Source organism: Callithrix jacchus, chromosome 5 (assembly GCF_049354715.1).
Source record: "Callithrix jacchus isolate 240 chromosome 5, calJac240_pri, whole genome shotgun sequence".
NCBI classification, from domain to species: Eukaryota; Metazoa; Chordata; class Mammalia; order Primates; family Cebidae; genus Callithrix; species Callithrix jacchus.
In genome coordinates this window covers 127,901,821-127,925,614 of record NC_133506.1, presented here as the reverse complement: position 1 = coordinate 127,925,614, position 23,794 = coordinate 127,901,821, and the positions used below count along the sequence as shown (strand labels likewise).

General features: G+C 40.3%; 1 protein-coding gene across 1 annotated transcript in view; it reads left to right on the top strand.

Moving 5' to 3' along the window:
- LOC118153514 (uncharacterized) overlaps positions 1-23,794 on the top strand; it is a 154,452-nt gene that overhangs the window by 119,536 nt on the left and 11,122 nt on the right. The window contains exon 13 of the mRNA XM_078375435.1: positions 22,301-22,485. The gene's annotated coding sequence lies outside the window, so the exon portion shown is untranslated. The remainder of the gene's footprint in view (positions 1-22,300; positions 22,486-23,794) is intronic.

Below are 23,794 nucleotides of genomic sequence, written 5' to 3'. Positions count from 1 at the left end.
ACTTAATGAGCTTTTTTTGAGTTCCATGTTTCTGAAAGCGTAGTGGGCCAACTCTCAATAATTTACTTTGCACACCTAGGGCTTGATGAGATTTGAAGACACCATGCTCATATACAATACCCCAAAGAAATTTCATGGTAATCTGACCAGATTTGGGGCTTTTCCTGATGGACAGATTGCTTGAGGGATGCGTGGTCTTTTGTCTATAGCTGGTGGATGTTCAACCTATCAGGAATGGTAACAGGCAGGTTTTTCTAGGAGCTGTTAGGCAACATCTATCTCAGCAGCTTCTGGCATTTGCTATAGAATTTTTCTTCAGAATAAATTTACTAAAAAGTTAGGTTCATTAGGACAAGCATACTTTAACAACGCGGGACCAATATCCCATTTATCTAGGAATTTGGGGAAAAGTAGTCAGTTTTCCTCTTGACTTCATTATTTCCATGTGAACCTGACCTATGGTTTTAATAGCATCGTCATGGTTATTGTATTTTATATGTCACACCTTATAAAATAGCTGGGAGGTGACATAGTGTGACATAAGGGGTTAAGTTTGTTTTATTGACATGCCTTCAGCATCACAGTGTCTTGTGGGTGTTTACTGTCTTCACTATGGAACCTCTGGATGAATGGTCTAAGTGTCCTCACTTCAGCAGGTGGGAGGCACTCAGAGGATCAGGAAACCCTGTCCACAGTCATGGTTCCTCACAGAAATGGTGTGTCCTGGGACCCATTTCCTTGCCATTGTGCTGTGAACTCTGCCTTTTGTTCTCCATCCATTCCAAGTACTCCTTGAAATAATCAGTGGGGTTTCCATGAAGTGGAGAAAGGTTTTGCAATACGATGCAAATTCATGGAGACATTCCCAAAGGCCAAAATTCAGCCTTGCCTTAAGGATGACGGTTATTTCATCTGCCCTTTCTTCTTAAATATGAAGATATTGAAGGCCAAAGATTACCCACTTATCAGTTACCCATTATCAGTCACCCAAGTCACCAAAACAATAGAAATACCTGTTAGAAACAGAGCTAGAATTAAAATTTTCTAGCCTAATCCAGTCTTCTTTTTTTCTGTAGACACTACGTCCTAGTCTTCAATGTTACTGCAGGGATTATTTTGTTTAATTTGAGAGCTTTGGGTCTTCTTGTTTTTCAGCATAAACTTCCAAATGATATGCTTTTTTAAAAAACAAAGACATTATTTCAGTGTCCTCAGTACTACTGAGGGGGTTGTATGTTTGTTTCAGTAACAGAAAACAGCGAGTCACAGTTTTGTTTGTAAATGCTAAGTGGCGTGTTTAATGGATGACCGAACTTCTACATATGAGATCTTTAACTAGTACTATAAAAAAGTCAACCATTTTCCAGAAAATTATGTATTCTCTGTGTTTCCAGGCTCACAGTATTCATATTGCAAATCACCTTACACAGGTTTTTAGAGTTCTTTCAATGAATGTTTTCTCAAGACAGAATCCTGTATTAGCTAAGGGCATTTCACACTTTGACTGAAATGCACAATTCAAGTGGTTTGGAAAGAACTTTAGGAATCCTACAGGTAAAGTACAGGCTGTCAAGGACACCATGTGCTCCCAAGTCAACAAGTACTGAAAGCAAAATAGACAGGTTCTAACTTTTCTTAGAATAATTAGTTATAACATTGTTCGGGTAGAAGTTTTCCCTAAGTTTTAACCATATTCTATCTACTATGACATAAGCCCATTGACATAAGATTTGCCCTCATTGAAAGCTGCAAGAGTGCTTAGTTATAATAAATGCTTAATTTATTCTCATTTGCAAAAAAGCAATTGAAGAAGCAAATAGTTTTTAACTGAGAATGGATCTTTAGGGGAGCAAACTTGGAGGGAAGGAAAATGGATAAAGAACTAAGTTGATAGGAACTGAAGAAGATTCTGTTGATCTGACAGGTGGTGCCAAGACCAAGAAATGAAGGTGTCAAGAGACTCTTCATCCTATACTGTGGTTTCCGTTAGACGGTGCTGGGAAACGTGGCTCATTCAACAGTTTTTGTGAGATAATTAGGTCTGAAACAGTGGTGGATTACTTGCAAGTCACAAAAATAGATGAGACCAAGTGCCTATCCTAAAGGAACTCACAGCTCCTTGAGCAAATTGTAAGAGCTTGAGGATAACTGCTGATTAGTAGCTGAATGGTGTTCCCCTGCAAATTCCTATGTTGAAGTGTTAACCTCCAGTATGTCAGAATGTGACTGCATTTGGAGGTAAGACCTTAAAGAGGTAAGTAAGTTAAAATGCGGTCTTGAGAGGAGGCCCTATTCCAATATGATTGGTGTCCTTATAAGAAGTGGAAATTTGGACCCAGGCACACACACAGGGATGGTGATGTGAAGATAGAAGGAGAAGATGACCATCTGCAAGCAAAAAAGACAGGCTTCAGGACAAACCAGCCCTGCCAGCAGCTTGATCTCAGAATCCCAGCCTTCATCATTGTGAGAAAATATATTTATGTTGTTTAAGCCCAGTGGTGTCTGTTATGGCAGCCTCAGCAGACTAATATGCCTCCAAATAACTACAGAGCAATGTAAATATAAGGGCCATATTAGAGGCAGTTAAGAGGAGGAGAAGATGATGTCCTTGTCTGAAAATGCGCGGTGGCTCAAGCCTGTAATCCCAGTACTTTGGGAGGCCGAGGCGGGTGGATCACGAGGTCAAGAGATCGAGACCATCCTGGTCAAAATGGTGAAACCCTGTCTCTACTAAAGATACAAAAAATTAGCTGGGCATGGTGGCGCGTGCCTGTAATCCCAGCTACTCAGGAGGCTGAGGCAGGAGAATTGCCTGAACCCAGGAGGCGGAGGTTTCGGTGAGCTGAGATCGTGCCATTGCACTCCCGCTTGGGTAAGAAGAGCGAAACTCCGTCTCTAAAAAAAAAAAAAAAGAAAATCCAGAAGGGCTGCCTAGAAGAAAAGGCATTTGAACTTGAAAGATAAATAGGATTGAAATAAGAACATTTGGGGAGTAGGTATTCTAAGCATAAGTAACAAGATTTTTTAAAGTTTACATAGTTCTGTAGGATATTTGGAACAATCCAGATTAGCTGGGATGTAGGTTTATGAAAGGAGGAAACCAAAGGGTGGCAAGAGGAAGATAGTGCCGAAAAGGTAATTTAGCCTACATTGCGATGGCCTTGGATTCTAAGCCAAGGAACACGGAGTTCATAAAATTATGTGCATTGGATGTCCTCAGGTTTATTTTTAATTAACTAGTTAACAAATATTTGTTAAGGTCTGCTTTGTGCCAGGCACTGGCCTTAATAAGCTTGGGGTACTTTAATAAACAAAGCAGTCAGACATCTCTGCTCTTGTGAAACAGAGACAGGTAATAGATCATCTACATAATAAGTGATGTGTTTATGATACCAATTAATGTATTATTTCAATTGCAATTATGTTAAACACAATATATTTTATAGTGTGTTGGAAGAAATCAGTTCTATGGAAAAATATGTAGCAGTGCATGGAGTATCAGGGATGCCAGAGTGGAGGGGGCTGGGTTGTAATTTCAGTAGAATAGTCAGAGGAGAAGATGTGGTTGAGATTGAGAAGATGGCATTTGAGCAGATCTTGAAGAAGGGGAGGAAACATGCTGTGATGCTGCCTGCAGAAGAATATTCCAGGCAGAAGGACCAGTCAGTGAGAAGATAAAAGCAATCTGCTGTATAATAGGACAAGGCATGCATGCAGGGGATTACACAGTAGCTGTCCACTGACAAAATCAGTGAATGCTGACACTTTTATCAGCATGATGACCATTTTTACGTGAATGCTAAGCTGCATTAATTTTGACTTCTGAATACTTTTAAATTGATGATCTCAACATTTTGCCCTTAAAACAACCCTGTGAGGTTGGGAGGAGCAGGCAAAATTATTTCTATTTTATAGATGGTAAAATGGAGTCCCAAGACTTTATGGGATTTGTTCAAGGTCAAAACAAGGTCTGGGAGCCTCTGTACCTAGGGTGGAACAACGCCTCTCTGTTGGTCTTTAGGGCCTCTTCAGAAGGGGACATAATGAAGTTCTCAGATGAAGAGTGGGAGGACTCCTATAAAAAATAGTGATGTGACATCAGGACCTCAGGAAATGCCACCTCCACCCCATCCCGTGTCCCCTGTATGAGTTTCATGAAATGACTGACAGCTTAGGAACCTCAAGTCCATTGCTGGCATCCCAAATGAGAACAGTTGTTCCTCACACATAACATTCTGGTTTCCTAATGTTGACGAATGGTGGAAGGAATGACTACGACTCTCTGATCCTTGAATGTTGGTGTTTGCCTGGCCTTGGGGCCAAAAAAATATTTAGATGCCTAAAATGGTGACTCTTGTCCTTATCTGAGTAAGGAATTTGCTTGTATCTAATGATCGTCTTGCAGTGCCTAAAGAGAAGATAAGGAATCTGCAGGAATGTATAAGGACACATGAAAACCATCTGAATACACAGAGGGATGGACAGACACACATTCCCCTGGGGTAAATGCTATGACAGGTAAGCTGCTCTGGGCCTGAGGAAGATCCACACCTACCTAACCATCCTGAGTAGCAGAGTTCTCCTAAAACTGTCAGGCAGTATGCCATCTGATGTGGCCTTTGGAGATGGAGCAGCATGAGTTTTGTTTGTTTGTTTGTTTTAACTGAAATATGTAAAAGTTGAATTAGCACACTTGAATTTAAAAAGAAATCATTGGCTAGGGAAGGTGGTTTATATCTGTAATCCCAACACTTTGAGAAGCTCAAGTGGGAGGGTCACTTGAGCCCAGGAGTTTATGACCAGTCTCAGTAACATAGTGAGACCGCATCTCTACAAATAATAATAATAATAATAATGAATTAGCCAGATGTGGTAGTGTGTGCCTGCGGTCCTAGCCACTCGGAAGGCTGAGGTGGGAGGATCACTTAAGCCCAGGAGGTTGAGGCTGCAATAAGCTATGACTGTGCCACTGTACTCCAGTCTGGGTGACAGAGTAAGACCTTGTCTCAAAATGAATAAATGAATGAATGAATGTGTTTCCTTGTGGTTTATCCTTAAAGCTGTATCTATTAACCTTTTATCATAATTATTGCTTATGAGCTATAAGAACTTTTTGGTTAAAAGAAAGTACATCCATTTCATTCTATTCTGCAGCATGTTTTGTCAAGTTTGCTAGTGACAAAGCAGAAAAAAAAAAGTGTTATTACTAACAACTTGATGAGAAAGGATCTTTTATTTTGTCCCCTTTCCCCCCATGCCCAGCCTGGTTTCTGAGACCAAGTACATTGTCTGGTATCTATCATCTAATTTTCTTGCATGGGATGTTAAAAAAAAAAAGAAAACAAATTTCTCCAGCATTTTTACGTCTTCCTCACAAAGACAGGCGCAAATCTCAAATCTGCTTTAATCATCTGCCTCATGACAAGTCCACAGATTCTCCAAATAACTGTCTCAAATCAGATTAACATTTTAATTCCACGTTGGAAGATCAAGTCAGAATGCCTCTGGTGATTTCAGGGTCCCTTCTCGTTCTGTTCTAAAGACAGCTTCTATGGCATTCATTCCAGGATCAGTGGCTGGATTAGAGGAAAAAGACAGAAAACGGTTGTTGCAAGGGTGTCAACTGCTTGGAATGCTGCCGGCTACCAGGTTCTGAGGTTGCTAACCAGGGCTTGTGAGGAGTGACATGCTTGCACTTTGGGGAAATAACTCCAAAGGAGCCACCTCCTCTGTGTTGGGATTGAGTTGCATCTAGAACAGGCTCCTTGGCCAGCTTTCTTCTATGTGGAAATGGAACCCTTAATAGGCCAAAGTGTGGATGGCTCTGCAGAATGTGGGCCACACTTTGTTTTTGTTTTGAGACAAAGTCTCACTCTGTTACCCAGGTGGGAATGCAGTGGTGCAATCTCAGCTCTCTGCAACCTCTGCCTCCCAAGTTCAAGCGATTCTCTTGCCTCAGCCTCCAGAGTAGCTGGAATTACAGGTGTGCCATCACCATGCCTGGCTAGTTTTTGTATGAGATGGGGTTTCACCATATGGGCCAGGCTGGTCTCAAACTCCTGACCTCAGGTGATCTGCCCACCTCAGCCTCCCAAAGTGCTGGGATTACAGGTGTGAGTCACTGTGCCCAGCCCACACTTTGTATTAAAGCAACATGGTTATTGTTAAACTTCTGCCAGCAGGCTGCTGACACTTTGTTGACAATTTACTCTCTTCTTACCTACTTTCTCCCACTCAGCTTCCAAGTTCTCAGGGTTACCTGTCCACACCCACTTTCCTCCTAATCTACTCTCAGGATGTCTGGGAGCATGGCCCAAGAATAGGGAGTGATATCAAAGGGTAGAAAGGGGTTACAGACTGAACAGGGAGTTGCATCTGGGCTGAAAGAAGCTAATGAGTGCTCACCAGACTCCCCAGGCTTTCTGAAGGCATCTGAATGTCTGTCCAGCTGCAAGCTACATCATGGAAACAGGACCGTCCTGAGGGGCTCTCCAGTACGAATGCCAGGGCTGCCAAATTCTGCAAACAAGAATAAAGGGCATCCAATGAGTTCTGAATTTCAGAGAAGCAATATTTGTTTCAGTATAAGTATGTCCTGTGTAATATTCAGGCCCTTTTTTTTCTAGCGTATGTTCCTATGTAATATTTGGGACATACTTACATTTAAAAAAATTTATTGTTGATTTGGAATTCAAATTTGGGCATTCTGTATTTGATCTGGCAACCTCAATCCAGACCTGGTGCTCAATAAGGAAAACAAAACAAAATTAAACAAAAGCCTTGTTTGAGATCTATAATAAATGGCCACGAGAGGCAAATATATATTTGTAAATAATATCATACATTAAATACATATAATATATATTCTATATATATTATAATATATAATTGGATATGTTATATAATTATATTTACAAATATATTAAATATAACTATATCAATATGTTATATTAAATATATAAATATATCAACATGTTATATTAAATATATAAATATATTTAATGTAATTATAGAATAACTATATAATTATATTAAATATAATTATATTTAATATAACACTATATTAATATATATTAAATATATATGCTAAATATATATATGTATGTATGTATATATAATTAATTTCCAAAGTTTTCTGAATTTTTATTGGTTCTTTAAAGTGTTCTCCACCATTCTTCCTCAGGAATTTGGAACTCCATGTGACTTTTCCAGCAGTGGGTCCTATTCATGCTCACACTCCATTTCACAGAAGGTTTGCTTTCTGAAGTCCCTCTTTCCTTGTGGCTAACATAGAGTCTAGGTTTAGCCAACTTGGTTATCATTTCTTCATTCCCTTATGAACTCAGCCAGTTTTGTCATTCTGTCACCAGCAACGGCCACCCAAGTAAATGAAGGCAGTTAGGCAGGGTGGGGACTGTGGCAAACTGTTGAGAAGTTCAAAGCCCTAAATGTTTTATGTTCAGGTATATCTATATTGTATGCAGTGTCCAGGTCAAACAAGTCTCAAACCCCTTAGTGGCTCTACGGCTGTCACTCTCCACCCTGGTACTGCAGTCCACATTCTCTTTGTGTTCCCGTGCAATCCTATGTTTATTTTTATTGCAGCACTTGCCAGACTTGATCTTGTTTCTTAGCTGGTCAGTTTCCCCCATTTTACTGTAAAGTATTGGAAGGGGTCCCTGCCTGAGTCATCTTTGTATACTAAGAGAGTAGGACAAGCTTGCTTGGGATCTAACAGGGGCTCAATGGATGGTTGAGTAAGGAATTGGCTTTTATCTAATAATCCTCCAGCAGCATCTAAGGAGAAGAGAGGCAATCCGTGAGCATGTATAATGACAAATGAAAACCATCTGAACACACAGTGATGGACAGGCATACATTTTCCTGGGCTAAATGCTGTGACAGCTGGGGAAGGCCCACACCCACTGATATGGTTTGCTGTGTCCTCACCCAAATCTCATCTTGAATTGTAGCTCCCATAATTCCCACATGTCACGGGAAGGGCCTGATGGGAGGTAATTGAATCATGGGGGTGGATCTTTCCCTTGCTGTTCTCGTGATAGTAAGTCTCACAAGATCTGACGGTTTTATTAAGGGGAGTTCCACAGCACACACTCTCTCTTGCCTTGCCACAATGCAAGACGTGACTTTACTCATCCTTTGCCTTCTGCCATCCTTGTGAGGCCTCCCCAGCCATGTGGAACTGTGAGTCCATTAAACCTCTTTCCTTTATAAATTACCCAGTCTTGGATATGTCTTCATTAGCAGCATGAGAACTGACTAATAATACATCCACCTAACCAACCTCAGTAGCAGAGTTTTCCAAAAACTGACAGGCAGTATGCCATCCAAAATAGCCTTTGGAGATAAAGCAGCACGAGTTATTATTTTGATTGAAATATGTAAAATTAGAATTAGTGCACGTGGACTTAAATTGCAGAGGATTCACTGTGTTTCCTTGTGGTTTATCTTTAAATCTGTATCTAATTGCCCTTTTATCATAATTATTGCTCATAAGGAGTCTTTGATTAAAAGAAATAAACTCAAGACTGGGCATGTAGCTTGAGGAATAAATGTGGACTCTGCTTCACCCATTTCCATGATTGCTTCAACTCTGGGATGGGGGAGGTATGAAGGAACCATATGGGGCCTCCATACTTAAGGGACCTTGACTTCCACATAAGCTTGTGTGTGCATGTACACATGGAGGCATCCTTACTCTGAAGCCAGAGGAAAATAAGAAGTGCTCCAGCTGTAATATTTCTTCTTCTTGGGGATAAAGGGTTGTGTGAAAATGAGCACAAACACCCACGTTCTTTTCTCTCTTCCCACAGAAGCATCTGTAGGAGTGTGTTCATCTGAGTCTGCATGGGCCCTGGCTGTCCAGGAAAAAGTCTCAAATATGTTGTCCCCTTTTGTATTAACTGCTGCTGTTTACACTCCTCTCTTGTTTCACTTTTTAGAAAATAATATAAAAAGAAAATGCTCATCATCCTATTTTGTTTAACATTTATCTTTTTTTGTTTTTCTGCACCTTTCTTTCTTTACAAGGTTTTACTCTGTCACCCAAGCTGAAATTCAGTGGTGTGATCACAGCTCACTGCAATCTTGAACTCCTGGACTCTGACAGGTATACACCACCATACCCAGCTAATTTTGAAATTTCCTGTACAGCTGGGATCTTGCTGTGTTGCCCAGGCTGGTCTTGAACTCCTGGTCTTAGGCAATCCTTCCATCTCAGCCTCCCAAAGGGCTGGGACTACAGGAATGAGCCACTGCTTCTGGCCATTTTCTGCAACTTCAGTAAGCAGTCAGAATCATGACCCAGAAAAGGGTAAATTTGTTTAAACCATTCCCATTTAAATTCATGAAAACATTTCACATTCAATTATGCAGTCCCTTGTTTGTTTCTGTTTCTCCTCCACACAGTGGGAACTTTGGCCACCTTTTGGTGCTAATCAGGACCAAGGCACAGGTTCAATTCTTGTTTCGGCCATTTGGATTGCATGGGGAAATTTTCTGGATTGGGGACCACAGGGCAAAATCTGAATCTTGGTCAATCTTCTTGGAAATGCATCAGAAACAGAGTGTGCATGACTCAGTCCATTGGCTCCGCTGAGAAGCAGCTAAAAAGTAAAGCTGCTCTCATGGTGTTGGTGGTGGGGACCGGGCAAATAGGCAAGAATGGAACACGTTTTTGACCCAACTGGCTTGATATCATGTGCTCCTTCCAAGGCAGGGTATAAAATGTACCCTCTGCAGTCTCATCCCAGAGACTGACCCTGAAAATGTCCTTAAGCCTGACCCCCAATCTCTTTGTTGTATCTTGCCTTTGATTGGCATCTTATGCTTCAATTTAATGACTTGATGCTTTAAATAGTACCTTGTTCCTTAGCCTAGGTTGGAACACACCATTCATTCATTCACAAAGTAATTTACTCCAACAACTAATGATTTAGCATCGCCCACATCTAGACCTGGAAGAAGATGCCTTAACAAATGAGACAGACACAGTTCATATTGTCAGAAACCTGACATTCCAGCAGCATGAGACAAAGACAAAGAGTATGACATGCAGATTTATTCACCAGTGGAGGGAGGTGAAAAAAAGGAAGGCAAATAGAGGAAGGGGATATAGAGAAGGACAGGGTGTTGGTCGGGGAAAAATACAGTGCCTGGGTTAAGCACATGGGTTCTGAAGCTAGACTGCCTAGGTTTGAATCTTGTCTCAATATCTACTAGTGTGTGAGCTTAGAAGAATTAACTTGCTTGTGTCTCTGTTACAACATCCATAAAATGGACTAATAATGATACCATTTTATTGGTTTCTTGTGAGATTTAGATGAGTAAATACATGTCAAAAAGTGAGAATCGGGTCTGGCTCTGTGAGTGTTAGCTGTTCCTCGTTGTTCTTGCCCTCTGCCTACTCCTTTGCTCACCATGGCTGCAGACCCCCAGGCCCGTTTCCACATAATCCCAGTTTATCCAGAAATAATTGGTTCTTGAAATAAAATTCATTTTAGATGCCTAGGGAGGAGAAAATTATTTCTAAGATTTCCTTCCATGCCAACAGGAGGGGAAAACAGGATTTAACTTTGAAGATTCCTTTTCACAGATGATTTAGAAAGAAGGGAGATTTAAAATGTTGTTTAGCAATTGTTTTTTTTTTTTTTTTTTTTTTTTTTTTTTTTTTTTAAATAACGCTACAAAGCTACACTGTGTAAAATTGTTGATATTTACTGTTGGCCTAAAAACTCAGCAATTTCACATGGTTAAACTAATTAAACAAGTAGATATTAGGCTAGATTTCTTACTTTTTAAACAACTGACCATCTCATGGCATCAACCTTATTTACTCACTTCTAATAAATAAGTGCTGATTGACCCTTCCTGGTGCTCTGTGCCATGACTCAGAAGTGAAGTTAGGTTCAGCATTTTTTGTGTGTGAAAACATCTCATCTTTTAAAAATATTCTAAGTCTGTGTGATATATTTTTCTTAATACAATTATTTTCCATCTTTAACTTGCACTGACTTTCATCAGGGAGCCACTAATTTATTTTCAAGTACAGATAAAACTGCCAGAAATAAAATATTATTAGTATCATTGCCCATGAGAAGAATTGTTAGTACACTTTTTTCTTTTTTTTCACAGAAAAATTTAACAGGTTTATTTATAATTATCATAACGTTGAACCACTGAAACTTGTTCACTGAAACATTTTAACTTGCATTAATGCTTCATGTTTCCAAATTTTTTTTTTTTTTGAGACGGAGTTTCGCTCTTGTTACCCAGGCTGGAGTGCAATGGCGTGATCTCAGCTCACCGCAACCTCCGCCTCCCGGGTTCACGCAATTCTCCTGTCTCAGCCTCCTGAGTAGCTGGGATTACAGGCTCGCGCCACCATGCCCAGCTAATTTTTTGTATTTTTAGTAGAGACGGGGTTTCACCATGTTGACCAGGATGGTCTCGATCTCTCAACCTCATGATCCACCCATCTCGGCCTCCCAACATGTTTCCACATTTATATAAAAAATTCACACACAAATGAAAATGGAAAAACTGCCAATACCTTTTTTCTGTCCCCTATTTTTCTACTCGCAATCATATGCTTAGGTACCTTTTGATCCCATGGAAAAAAAATTATCTAACGTTCAGAACTACCAATAACAGGAAGAAGATAATTTTTTTTTAATGAAATGTTTCCCATTGTAGTGGATTCTTAAGCACATTCTCCACATATGTGGCGTGCTAGTTGGATGTCTTTTGGCATAATTGTTACACGTTTGACAAGGATAGCACAAAGGTTGGTGTCTTCAAAAAGGCCAACCAGATAAGCCACACTGGCCTCCTGCAAAGCACCGATAGCTGCACTCTGGAAGCACAGATCTGTTTGAAAGTCCTGAGCAGTTTTTGCAGCAGATGCTGGAAGGGAAGTTTGCGAATAAGAGTTTCAGTGGATTTCTGATAATGTCTGATTTCATGGAGTGCCAAGTATACTTTTTTCTACATCATAGATTAGGAATAGGTAGGTAGGTAGGTAGGTAGGTAGGTAGAGAGATGAATAGATAGGGAGGGAGGTAGGGGTTATTACATCTTTCACTTCCACTCCAAACCTTGTTATGCTAATATTTAATTCTACCTTTATTCCTTATAATGTTGGTAAATCTTTGTCATAAAGAAAAATTACTTATACTAGTCTGGAGCCAATTATTTAAGTTAGGTGATCGAGAAAATGGTTTCTAGATATGTTTATACACAGATAGAAACACTAAACTAATAGATCATCCCTTAAGGACATTTCACTTTTTGTATTTACGTGTGATACTTCAGTGAAAGGCTGAAAACATCCACCTCAAAGCAGCTGTATCTGGCTCTTGGTCTCTCTGGTTCCAGCCTTTCGGGCTCTCTTTGTTTTTGTCACTGTTTCTCTCTGGCTTCCCCTTCTTCTTTTCCCCAAAATTCATGATCAGAAAACCTCCAAAAGGATAGAGACTCACGGATGGACGGTTAGTGTGTGAGCATCCCTGAGTTAGAGTGGCAGGAAGCGTGACCAAACAATTCATTACCCATGTGCTTAGCATCTCAAAGGTCACATGGGTTACCTGACAGCCCCTAATTAGCGGGTGTGAAACATATTTTTTTCCCCAGGCTACTGAGCTAAAGTGAAGACTTCATTCTTGCTATAGATTGATAGAGAAAAGTGGGTCCCTGGCATAGCCTGGCTTGCAGGCAGCAGAAGGCTACTTTGGAACACCCCTCCGAAGGTCATTCAAATATTTCTATATCTGGAAACAGTCAGTGTTTTTTATATGGACAGAAAGCCAAATCTGTGATTAAAAATGCCATAGAGCTACCTTCTGTTTCAACAAAGTCTGCAATCTTAAAACCAAAATAAAAAAATAATAATTTTATTTTAAATTCAGATATGATACAAATCTAGTTTCTTTAGGAAGGAATTTTTCTCCCATTGGACATTTTAGATATTTATTAAAAAGAAAGTATAGACATTCTCAAGAAAGCCTATCCTTATATTTTGAATAAATAATTGATTTTTTAAAAAGCTCTTTCAGCAAGAATTTATTGAGTTCTTATTGTGGGCAAAGTGCCAGGTCAGGCATTGGAAAATTTCCTCCGCACACCGGATGGCGAGTAGGTTTTCTTTTTGGTGGTGTTTTGGTTTAAATCTGTACAGCTCTCTCTCATGTTCAACAATAAATGTGCTCCTGAAAAATTGTATGTAAATTGCATTTTCAAAAATGGAGTCCATTTAGAGTATTAGTAATCAATTTGCATTTATGTGAATTTTCAGTTATTTAGTTAATGAACTATATAATGAATAGTTAAAAGTTCCTTTGGAGTTTCTCAACCTTGGTACTATGAATATTTTGGGTTGACAAATTTTTTTTTATCTTAGGGCTGTCTTATGTACTATAAAATGGCTAACAGCATTCCTGGCCTCTACCAAAAATGTCTCTAAACATTGCTGAATGTCTCCTGGAGGGCAAAATCACCCCCAGATAAGAACCACGACTATAGGATAAAGTGTATGAATTTTGAAAGAGAGATTAGGTAAGAGAAATATTCTTTTAGTGTCTTAATTAGTAAAATAACTCTCAATTGCAAAAATTGTCTTTCACTGTAATTAAATAAGTATATATTCATATTTCCTCAGTAACTAAGTTCAATGATAGCAAAAGCATTATGATTAGACAACATTTATTATGATTACACAGTATCACCCTTCAGTTTCAAAAACTTTCAGTATTCTAACGAATTACAGCAATAATTGATTGTCCAATAAAAACAAAAACTCCCTCCATATGTTATCAATTTTATCACTCAAATAGTCACAGCCCGACTGTAAGAAATATTGAGAGTTTTAGTTCCCTGCCAGGCGACTTTCTGAGTGGCTTGCAAAGTAGATTTACACTGGAATGAAAATGGGTAGGAAGGGTCCTGTGCGTAGTCTTATTCTTTCTCGTGTCTTCCTGCATTTGACCTTTTATAACCAGAACTTCCTGATCCCTAACTCCTAAGAAAATAACACTTCTTCTTAAGATTAAATGGAAATTCATTTGTTGAGTCAGAAAACACATCCAAACATACCGTTAGAACCTAGACACTAGTCGTTTGGGTAGTTTACCAAAACCCAGTCACTGCTTGCATTTCGAATTGCCTTTAATTGTTGGAGAGCTACCACAAATTTTTCTCTAAACGAATACTCCATTATTACGAGACACCTGGTAATGCAAGTTTTAATATGTTTACTATAGGCAATGAAGAAAGGGAACTCTATAATACCCAGCTTGATGGAGCTAATGGCAGAAGACCAGTTAATAAAACTAACACATTCCAATTGTTTGATATAAGAGGTTGTTGGGAGTGTGACTTTTTTTTAAGAAAAAAAAGCCATTTAATTACATACCCTGATGTCTTCACTCAGCCATTCCCTAAAATATATTTTCCCAATTTCAACATATACCCCTTCTCTACTCTCAATTAGCTATTGCATTGGGCCTTTGCTTCCAAGCCCCATAAGTAATAGTAACTTAATTTTCCAAGCCATAAATCAGGTAAACTTATGCTCCATAGCACATGTTCCATTTGTTTTTAATCAGGGGCAGCCTGGTACGCAGAGGTCAGAGGCTTTAATTCAGAGGGCTCCTATGCCTTTTTGGAGGGAGAAATCTTTTGGCTTCTTATAATTCCCTTTGTGAATGTTTTAAGTATCCTTTTGGCAAAAGTTTGAAATATAAAGTATCTCACATAGAATTCATTCACTGACCTATACACACTCCCTTTTACTTCGGCTCCAAGATTAAAAGAAACATTTAACGCCCGGCCTAACAACATTTTTATACCCACGTAGTCTCCTGATTTTATATGTTGTGTTAAAAAAATCATACATTTAACTGCTGACAAAAGAGACACAAGAGAAGAGAATTAAGAGATGTTTGGTTTCTAGAAATCATTTCAAAGAAGTAGCTCTAATAAACAGCAAAGTCACTGAGATCATTTAGGTTCCATATTGTCTTGAGAAAAAAAGAAATAACCACGTAAAAACCCTTAGGGTTTCTAAAAACTGAGAGTCCCTGGCATAGCATTTTGTGACTGAAAACCATCTTGAAGGTACTTCCTATAACTCTTTATTTTACCCACAAGGACAATGATACCTACAGCAGTTGCCAATCCAGACAGTGGTCACTCACAGCCTATTAGTGCCAAGTGAAAATCAGAGTTCCATTCTGCCCTTTTATATTGTACCCATTAATAAAATAATAGCTAGTAAGTATGTGTTTAGTCATTCATACCTCTATCTAATATAAAACATCCAAATATTTCAAAGTTTCTTAATTATTTACCGACTTTACTATTTCATCTAGACATATTGTAGTAAAATTTTAGAACAGAAAGAATCAAGGGAAAAATCCCAAAAGCTATCAGAAAGGGGAAAAAAATAAAGATTACCTACAATAGAAGAGAAATCATGTTGACATATGAGTTTTCATCAATATTGGACAGAAGAATACAGTAAGTATTTGAAATGCTGGAAGAAACTTAAATTTTAAAATGTTAGAGGAAAATTTATTTTACCCGATAAATTCTCTACCTAATGCTATTATTCAAGCATGAGTTTGAAAGCAAGGTAGCTTTCTACATATGAGTATTAAGACAAAGTGCTGCAAACACTCTGAAGGTATTATAAGAAGATATATATCAACAACAAGAAAGCTGAATCCAAGAGAAAATAGATAGAAGGACTAATAATAGATACACATTTCCAATGGTATTAGGAAAATGTGATGTTAAGTTGAATAAGCATTCATTGAAAAAATCTGGAACTAAAGTTTTAGAAGATATCAATGAGGGATTTATTGAAGGGTAAAATGGGAGTATGAAAGAATAGAAAAATAGAAGTAGTTACATTTGAAAACCAATTTATAGGATAACTTTGTAGAAGTTATTAACATTTAAAATGTGCATTTCCTATGACCTCACAACTCTTTCTCTCAAGTGTTAACCTTAAGAAAAATATGCATATGTGCACAAAAATGTAAAAAGCCAAGGATTTCATAGCAGCAATTGCTCCTAATAGGAAAAAAAAATTTAGCTATCTTTTGGCTAAGAAAAATAGCTAAAAAATGGGGTATATCTTATCATTGAATTCATAATGGTAGGTAGAAAATTAAAAAGAAAAACCAAAAGAACACAGGAAAACCTGACTCTGAAAGACCTTTGGGGTATTTTTTTTTTCTGAAACATTCAAATTGCATGCATGTGCCCACAGAACATATGAAGTACTGAATTTGATATGTATCTGTACATTAGTTTTTACATGAACTGTCTTATTTTGCATATATATGTAAATGCACAGAATGACATATGGATTAACCACTAGCTTACATTAGCCATACCAAGTGTGTTTTGCTTTAGGGCCTTTGAATAAGGCATTTGTTTAGGAATTTATTCATTTTCCTCCGATATGTATCATGTATTTATTGAACACATTTTATATGGCGTGTCTTATGCTGGGACCTAAAAATGCAGTTAATGCTCACCTTGAGCTTACTTTATACGACAGGAGCCAAACTATTAGCTAGGATTACAACAGTTTACCAGTTTACAATAGGATAAATATAGGTAAGCATCAAGGAAAAGAGAGAGGAAGAAGTATTTCTATTTGAAGGATTTTGGAAGACTTTACAGAGCAGATGACCAAACAGGTTGGCCTTTGAAGCAGTAACAGTTTGTCAATACCAGCAGCAGGAGAAGAACATTCTGGAAGGAGTCATATAGACTGTGTAGTGGAATATTGACATGGATGTCCATAACCAGGGTGGGAAAATGTGTATAAGCATTTAAAATTTTATATTTCATACTACACAGCAGGGGTCCCCAACATTTTTGGCACCAGGGACTGGTTTCATGGAAGACAATTTTTCCACCTTTAGACATTAGATCTCACAAGGAGCCCACAGCTTAGATCCTTCACATATACGGTTCACAGTAGGGTTCGTGCACCTGTGAGAATCTAATGCCACTGCTGATCTGGCAGGAAGAGGAGCTTAGGTGGTAATGCTCACTGCCTGCCATCAGCTCCTGCTGTGCAGCCCTGGGAGTTGGGCACCCCTGGTATAGAGAATAGGGAGCTACTAGAGACAAAAGTTAGAAATATAATTAGATGTTTGTTTGTAGAATAACTTGATAATATGGAAGATAGGGATATTAGAGGAAACTAGAACACTGGCAATGATAATCTTAAGAATCCAGGTGAAAGTGTCATGAAACTGGAGAAAAAATTGATGCAATTCATTCTTCAGAAGGATGAACTTGAAAAAAAGAAGTTCCCCTGTAATCTGGGGACAGTTTTCAAGTGATTTCTCTGTTTTGTTCTGTGTCTGCTCTCTCATTTTCTCTTTCTGTCCGAGTTTCCCCAGAGATTGTGGTATCCAGTAGATTAAAGAAATATGACTGTGAGAATAATGGGGCCCAAAAGCTTGAGAGATACAGTTGCAACATCACGCATATCGGGAGCAAATGCCAGTTGAGGAAGATGGCTTACAGGTTTCCCGGGGAGCCCAGTGATCTCTAACCCCAGCTGTAACAGCATCTCGGGAAGAACCTCCCACACACAGATGCCTTAGACACAGGATGGGGACTCCTATAACTGGTTACATTTGGCCTCTGAGTTCTCTCTGAAAGTTGGCAGAGGCTGTGTCACACACACATATAGGAAGACGCGTCTGTGGCATGATCCTCTCCAAAGCCCTGGTCTCAATGCGGGTGGCGGTGGCTCAGGGTCGAGAGCTTATGCGGGAGCTCTGGGGTCACCAGAAGGAAGCTTTGAAGGCGGCTGAGGTTGAGTTTATGTTAACACCCTCAGTTTTGGCTACTGTGGTTACTTCACTAAACCTCAAAAGGGTGAATTAGAAGGCTGGAAATAGTACAAGAAGAGCCCTGCTGGGGACGCAGCTTCCCATTCCTCGCCTGGACACGCAGACCCTGATCTTGATGTGTTGAATTTCTTTTGTGCTGTCCCAATTTCTGGTCTATATTGTGCCTGAACCGCAGGGAAAACATAAAAATAAAAGTATTCTTTATTAACGCACAGAGAACCAGCTGAAAGCCTTACAACCTTTTAACACAGGCCAAACAATTCATAAAAGAGAGGTCAGTTATTGGTGCTGCGTGTGTTTTGTTTCTGCATCCCAGGGCCCTTGCTCCCCTCTGGCTGTCTTCCTTTGCAGGGGAAAAGGGGGAGCCCCATGTGTGTCCATGGGATGTCTCTGCAAGGATATGTTCCCCGTGCATGTGGCTTTGTGTCAACACATAGGCCCCACACTAGGGATGATGCAGGGTCAAGATGGGGAGCAGAGAGAAACAGCTGACAGGGCAGTCATCCCATCCACTTAGAACTCACTTTCTTATAGCGCCTCGATCCTCTGCTGTCAAACACACGAACTCACGACTTACTTCACTTCTTCCTTCCTTTCTCCTCCTACTTCCATCGTTTCACCTCCAGTGTTTGCATTTCCTGTTGCTTGCTTTTTTTTTTGAGACGAAGTTTCACTCTTGCTACCCAGGCTGCAGTGCAATGGCACGATCTCGGCTCACCGCAATCTCCACCTCCTGGGTTCAGGCAATTCTCCTGCCTCAGCCTCCTGAGTAGCTGGGATTACAGGCACGCACCACCGTGCCCAGCTAATTTTTTGTAATTTTAGTAGAGACGGGGTTACACCATGTTGACCAGGATGGTCTCGATCTGTTGACCTCGTGATCCACCCGCCTCGGCCTCCCAAAGTGCTGGGATTACAGGCTTGAGCCACCGCGCCCGGCCTGCTTGCTTTTTTGACTTCCTCTTTCCCGCCTTCTCCTGTCCCCTTGGTATAGATATTGCAAGAGTATAGATTATCTGAGTAGTGTGTCCATTTCTGTTGCTTACCAGTGTGTGGGTTTTAAAAAGAATATGTGAGTAAAAGCATGTGTGTACATATGTGTGTGTGTGTATGTACACACGTGTACAAGAAAGTGAGGGCATAAAAGTGTGAGTGCTTCTGAGAGATGTGAAGTGGCAAACAAAATATACTATTGGAAACAAACCAAATGGCAAATGGACCTACTGGTGGTTCCGCCTTCCAAAGGGGCTCTTATTATTCACGCTGGAGGTAGCATGCCATATCATTCCTCTTTGCTTACAAAGACTGCTGGGGAAGTTTGGCCAGCCTAAGAATTTGACCGTGCTAGAAAGTCACACCCCGTTTGTTTTCCAGAGCAACCTTAATGAGTTCTGGGATAGCTAAAGTGGGCTGGGTACCTTTGAAGTAGGGGATGGAGGGCTGCAGTGTTTTGCAGAAGAAAAGAATAGTCAGCCATGAAAAGGAGGAAGCTGGAGCTGGTCCTGAGAGAAAGAAGAAAGTCACAATCAGAGGCACAAGGCCAAAAGACAGCCAGCAAGAAACTTTCTAATGTGGGATTGGCCAATGGAATTTTGTTTTGTTTTGTTTTTGAGATGGAGTCTTGCTGTGTTGTCCAGGCTAGAGTACAGTGGTGAAATCTTGGCTCACTGCAATGTCTGCTTCCCAGGTTTAAGCTATTCTCCTGCCTCAGCCTCCCGAGAAGCTGGAACTACAGGAGTGTACCACCATGCCCAGCCAATTTTTGTATTTTTAGTAGAGATGGGTTTCACCATGTTGACCAGGCTGGTCTTGAACTCTTGGCCTCAAGTGATCCACCTGTCTCGGCCTCCCAAAGTGCTAGGATTACAGGCATGAGCCACAGCATGCCACCCAGCCAGTGGAATTTTAATGCAGTGATGTGCTCAGTGGGTTACTCTGATACCCTGTGATGAAACTACTTTAACTGTTTCGTTGCAAACTTGTTTAACTTCAAACTTCTTCATGCACCGATCATACAGAACTGGCTCCAGATAGTGGTATTTGGAGAAAGTCAAGTGAAGAGATATTGGTTCTAAGTTTATATTGGGCAGGGAAAAGAGAACACCCATATGAGACATAAATGAGAGGGAATGTTCTACAAGGTCAGGAACTTGGAGAAAGTGACTACGAGAAGCTTAAGTTCCTTTAGAAAGCCCACATATTTTAGGAGAGAGGTCTCTTGCCTGTCTCTGAAGACAGGGGATGAAGGCAACTTATGTAGATATTCATGGAAAAGTCGACCTTACAACTTTGTCACAGTTGACTTGGGAGGTCTGAGAGTCTAAGGCTTATGTCTCTCTCTCTCTCTCTGTCTGTCTCTCTCTCTCTCTCTCTCTCTCACACACACACACACACACACACACACACTTCTTACTGAACAACCGACCTGATATTGATGGAGAGTCTTATTCCCTATAGCTAAATAAGTAAACTCCTGCTGCTACTCAACCAGAAATTCTGGTGTGCACAGAGTTGCAGAGTTGAGAGACTACTCCACTGGACCCTAAGGACTGGTAGTAGAGGCTGCCCCCTAGGACTTCAGATTTAGGGTTATATTTGCATTGGTTGTCTTCTCTGTTCCTGTCATCTTAGTAAGATGCGTCTCTTTCCATCAGATTTTCAGGGCAGTTCTTGATACATGTCTTAATGTGTGCCCCAGATCCTGCAAAGCAAACGTGCTGAAATCTAACCATATTGGGGGCTTGACAAACAAGGGGAAAGAGGTTAAGTTGCTTTTTCTAGATTTCCTTATATAATTTTTTTTTTTTTTTACTGGAATAGTAAAGTGAATGAGAATTTGGTAAAGAGAAGCCTCCACCAGACCCCTCTGCCCACTTCCAAGTTCCTAACCTCTTGCATGCCTGAATTTTGTAAGTGGATGAAGTTTTGTGTTTGCTGGACTGACCTGAAGTGAGGAACCACCACACATATCTTTGTCTTCACTCTCTCCGTCTGTCAACTGCATTGTTCCCTCACCTCTTCCCGCAAAGTACCATTATGTCTACACCTTAAGAATGAAGAGTGAAGAGAGAACAACAAAATGTTCCTGTTTATCAGGAGATGGGGGTGACCTGAGCTTTCCACAAGGTCCCGAATGGACAAGTAGGACCCAAAACATATGGAAAATATGGAGAATAGGGTATAAGTAATAAAAATAAAAATAAAATACATTGGGAATGCCAGATTCTGGTAATGATTTGTTTTCACAGTAACTGAGAACTCCCATAAACCTGCGATTAATCACACATTTATGGTGAGGGTAAGCTGGGAGAATTAGGGGGCTCGTTGGGACTTGGGTTATTAGTGCAGCTGCTTTTCATTGATGAGATCTGAGTTCAAATCTCAACCGATGTTACAAATGAAAATGTCATTTTGAAAGTTAATTAGCTCCATGCAATAAATACTGGCTGCTTGATTGATGTACCTAAAAATTCACTACTCAGAAAAAAATTATATATATATCTGGCCTGTTAAGAGAGTCAAGTCAGTGAAAAAGTCAGACATTATTTAAACAATTTGCTTTTCTTAATAGTCCAACCACCTGCAAGTAAACAGAATTTATTAAAAGAAGGTGGAGCTTCTAGTAGTCAGAGCATGTGAAAGAATGTCTGAACATATTAAGAACTGTAGAATTTTAGAACTAGAAATAAAATCTTTAAAAGCCATCTAATCTAATCCTTGTTTTTTTTAATAGAAGGAGGAATGAAAACAGGAGGTTAAGTGACTTGCTTAAGTCACACAGTTAACTAGTGGGGAAGCAGGACTGGGTTCCAGGTGTCCTGGCAATCTTATGCGCTCTCTGAATTAGTCTTACAGACTTTGAGCGTCATTCTCCCGGCGCTGCCCTGGGTGCTGAGCCTCTCTCCATGGCTCATCCTCGTGGCCTTTTCTTCAGTATGTTCTGTGCCTTAGAAGGTTCTGTCTTCTCATCATCCAAAAAAATGCAAAACTTCTCTGCAGTTTTTTTAAAAAATGAAGAAACTTCCATTAGAATTGTCATTCTGCTCTCACAGGTAGAAATACACTAGCAACACACACAACTGTGTTGTCTTTACATCAGACATGCGAAAATTGAATTCAGAACTCAGTGGGAGAATTAGGAGGCTCCTGCATGAATCTGGTAAGATTAGAGAAGTAAGAGAGCAGACAGCTATTTCACCTGAACCAATATTCTGTAAGGTAATTTTGTCCAGACCAGTGAAAATGTCAGCCATGAAGTCCTTGGTCGCTTTATTTACCAGTTTACAATTTCAGCTGCTCTTGATCTTGAGATAATGCCTTCTATGTAGATAATGCCTTCATTGGGTGGCAACGTAGCTTGACTAAGACCATTTAAGGTGATTCTGGTGAACATTCAGGAAGAAAAGAGGAGGCGTGGAGGAAGGCTCTCATCTTATACAATACGTCTGTCACCATGGATGGGATGCCAGTAGAAATGAGGACGGTAAAGGCCACTCTGGGGAGATCTCAGACGGAAATGAAGAACTCGTTCTTGGAACCTGGAGGAAAGGCGATTCTCCTTGTTATAACGTTTCTCTCACAGGTAAGGAGACATTAGCAACCCACACAACTTCCATCCCTTTACATCAGACATTGTAAAATTGAATTCAGAATTCAGTGGGGGAATTAGGGGACTCCTGTGTGAATTGAATAAAATTAGGAAAGAGAGCTGGGCACGGTGGCTCACGCCTGTATCCCAGCAGTTGGGAGGCGGAGGTGGGTGGATCACCTGAGGTCAGGAGTCTGAGAACAGCCTGACCAATGTGACGAAATCCCTCCTCTACTAAAAATACAAAAAATTAGCTGGGCATGGTGGCAGGTGCCTGTAGTCCCAGCTACTTGGGAGGCTGAGGCAGGAGAATTGCTTGAATCTGGGAGGCTGAGGTTTCAGTGAGCTGAGATTGAGCCACTGCACTCCAGCCTGGGTGACCAGAGCAAAACTCAACCGCAAAAAGGAGAGAGAGCAGATAGCTATTCCACCTGAGCCATAAAGTGGTTATAGGTGTCAACAGACTTGGTTGAATCGTATTCTCGTGTTTTGTGGAAGGTAAAACTTGCAAGTGATGGAATTGCGTATTGAGCTGAGGAGATTCCTAAGCAAAGTATTGGATTGGCTTCATTTCCCCTTGCTGCTGAGAGTAAGATGTGAGAGGAGGGAGCTGTATTGAAAGCACTGTTGGGCAAAAAGGAACTAGTACTTGAAATTTTGCAAACTGTTCAGCCTATGTTGCAGAAAATGACAGAGTATGTTCTGAACTGAACAAGTATTTGATCAGGATATTAGCCTGGGTGTGACCCACAGTTCTAAGCAGCCATTGCAGCAGAAGCCAGAAAGAGAGATGCAATCCTAATAGCAGAGAAACTCCGTTGGAAACTAAAAAGGACAGAGAAAGTAGAACAGAATGAAGGGAGGCAGCTGGACTTCTGGGATTCTACTGGACAAGTCCATAGAGCTTTCTGGCTTTGAACATGCATTGTCCTTTATGAAAAGGGAAGAATGACCTTTCAAGCAATTCAGAGACTGTAGGGCTTCCACTGCTCCCACAGGCCCGGGGGTAAATCTAATTCCTTCTTGGCTTCAGCTGGCCAGGTGTGGGGTCGAGGGCTCCTTGCAGAGCAGAAGCGGATGGCAGTTCTATGGAGCCAGTGGGGTAACACTGCCACTCCCGGGGTACTGGAAGACAGAGCATAGAACCAAAGAGGATTATTCTCAAGCCTCAAGATCTAATAGAATTTGCCTCATCAGGTTTTGAACTTTCTTGAGTCCCATCCCCGCTTTCTTCCTTCTGATTTCTCCCTTTTGGAATGGAAATGTCTATTCTATTCTTGTTCACTACTATATTTTGGAACCA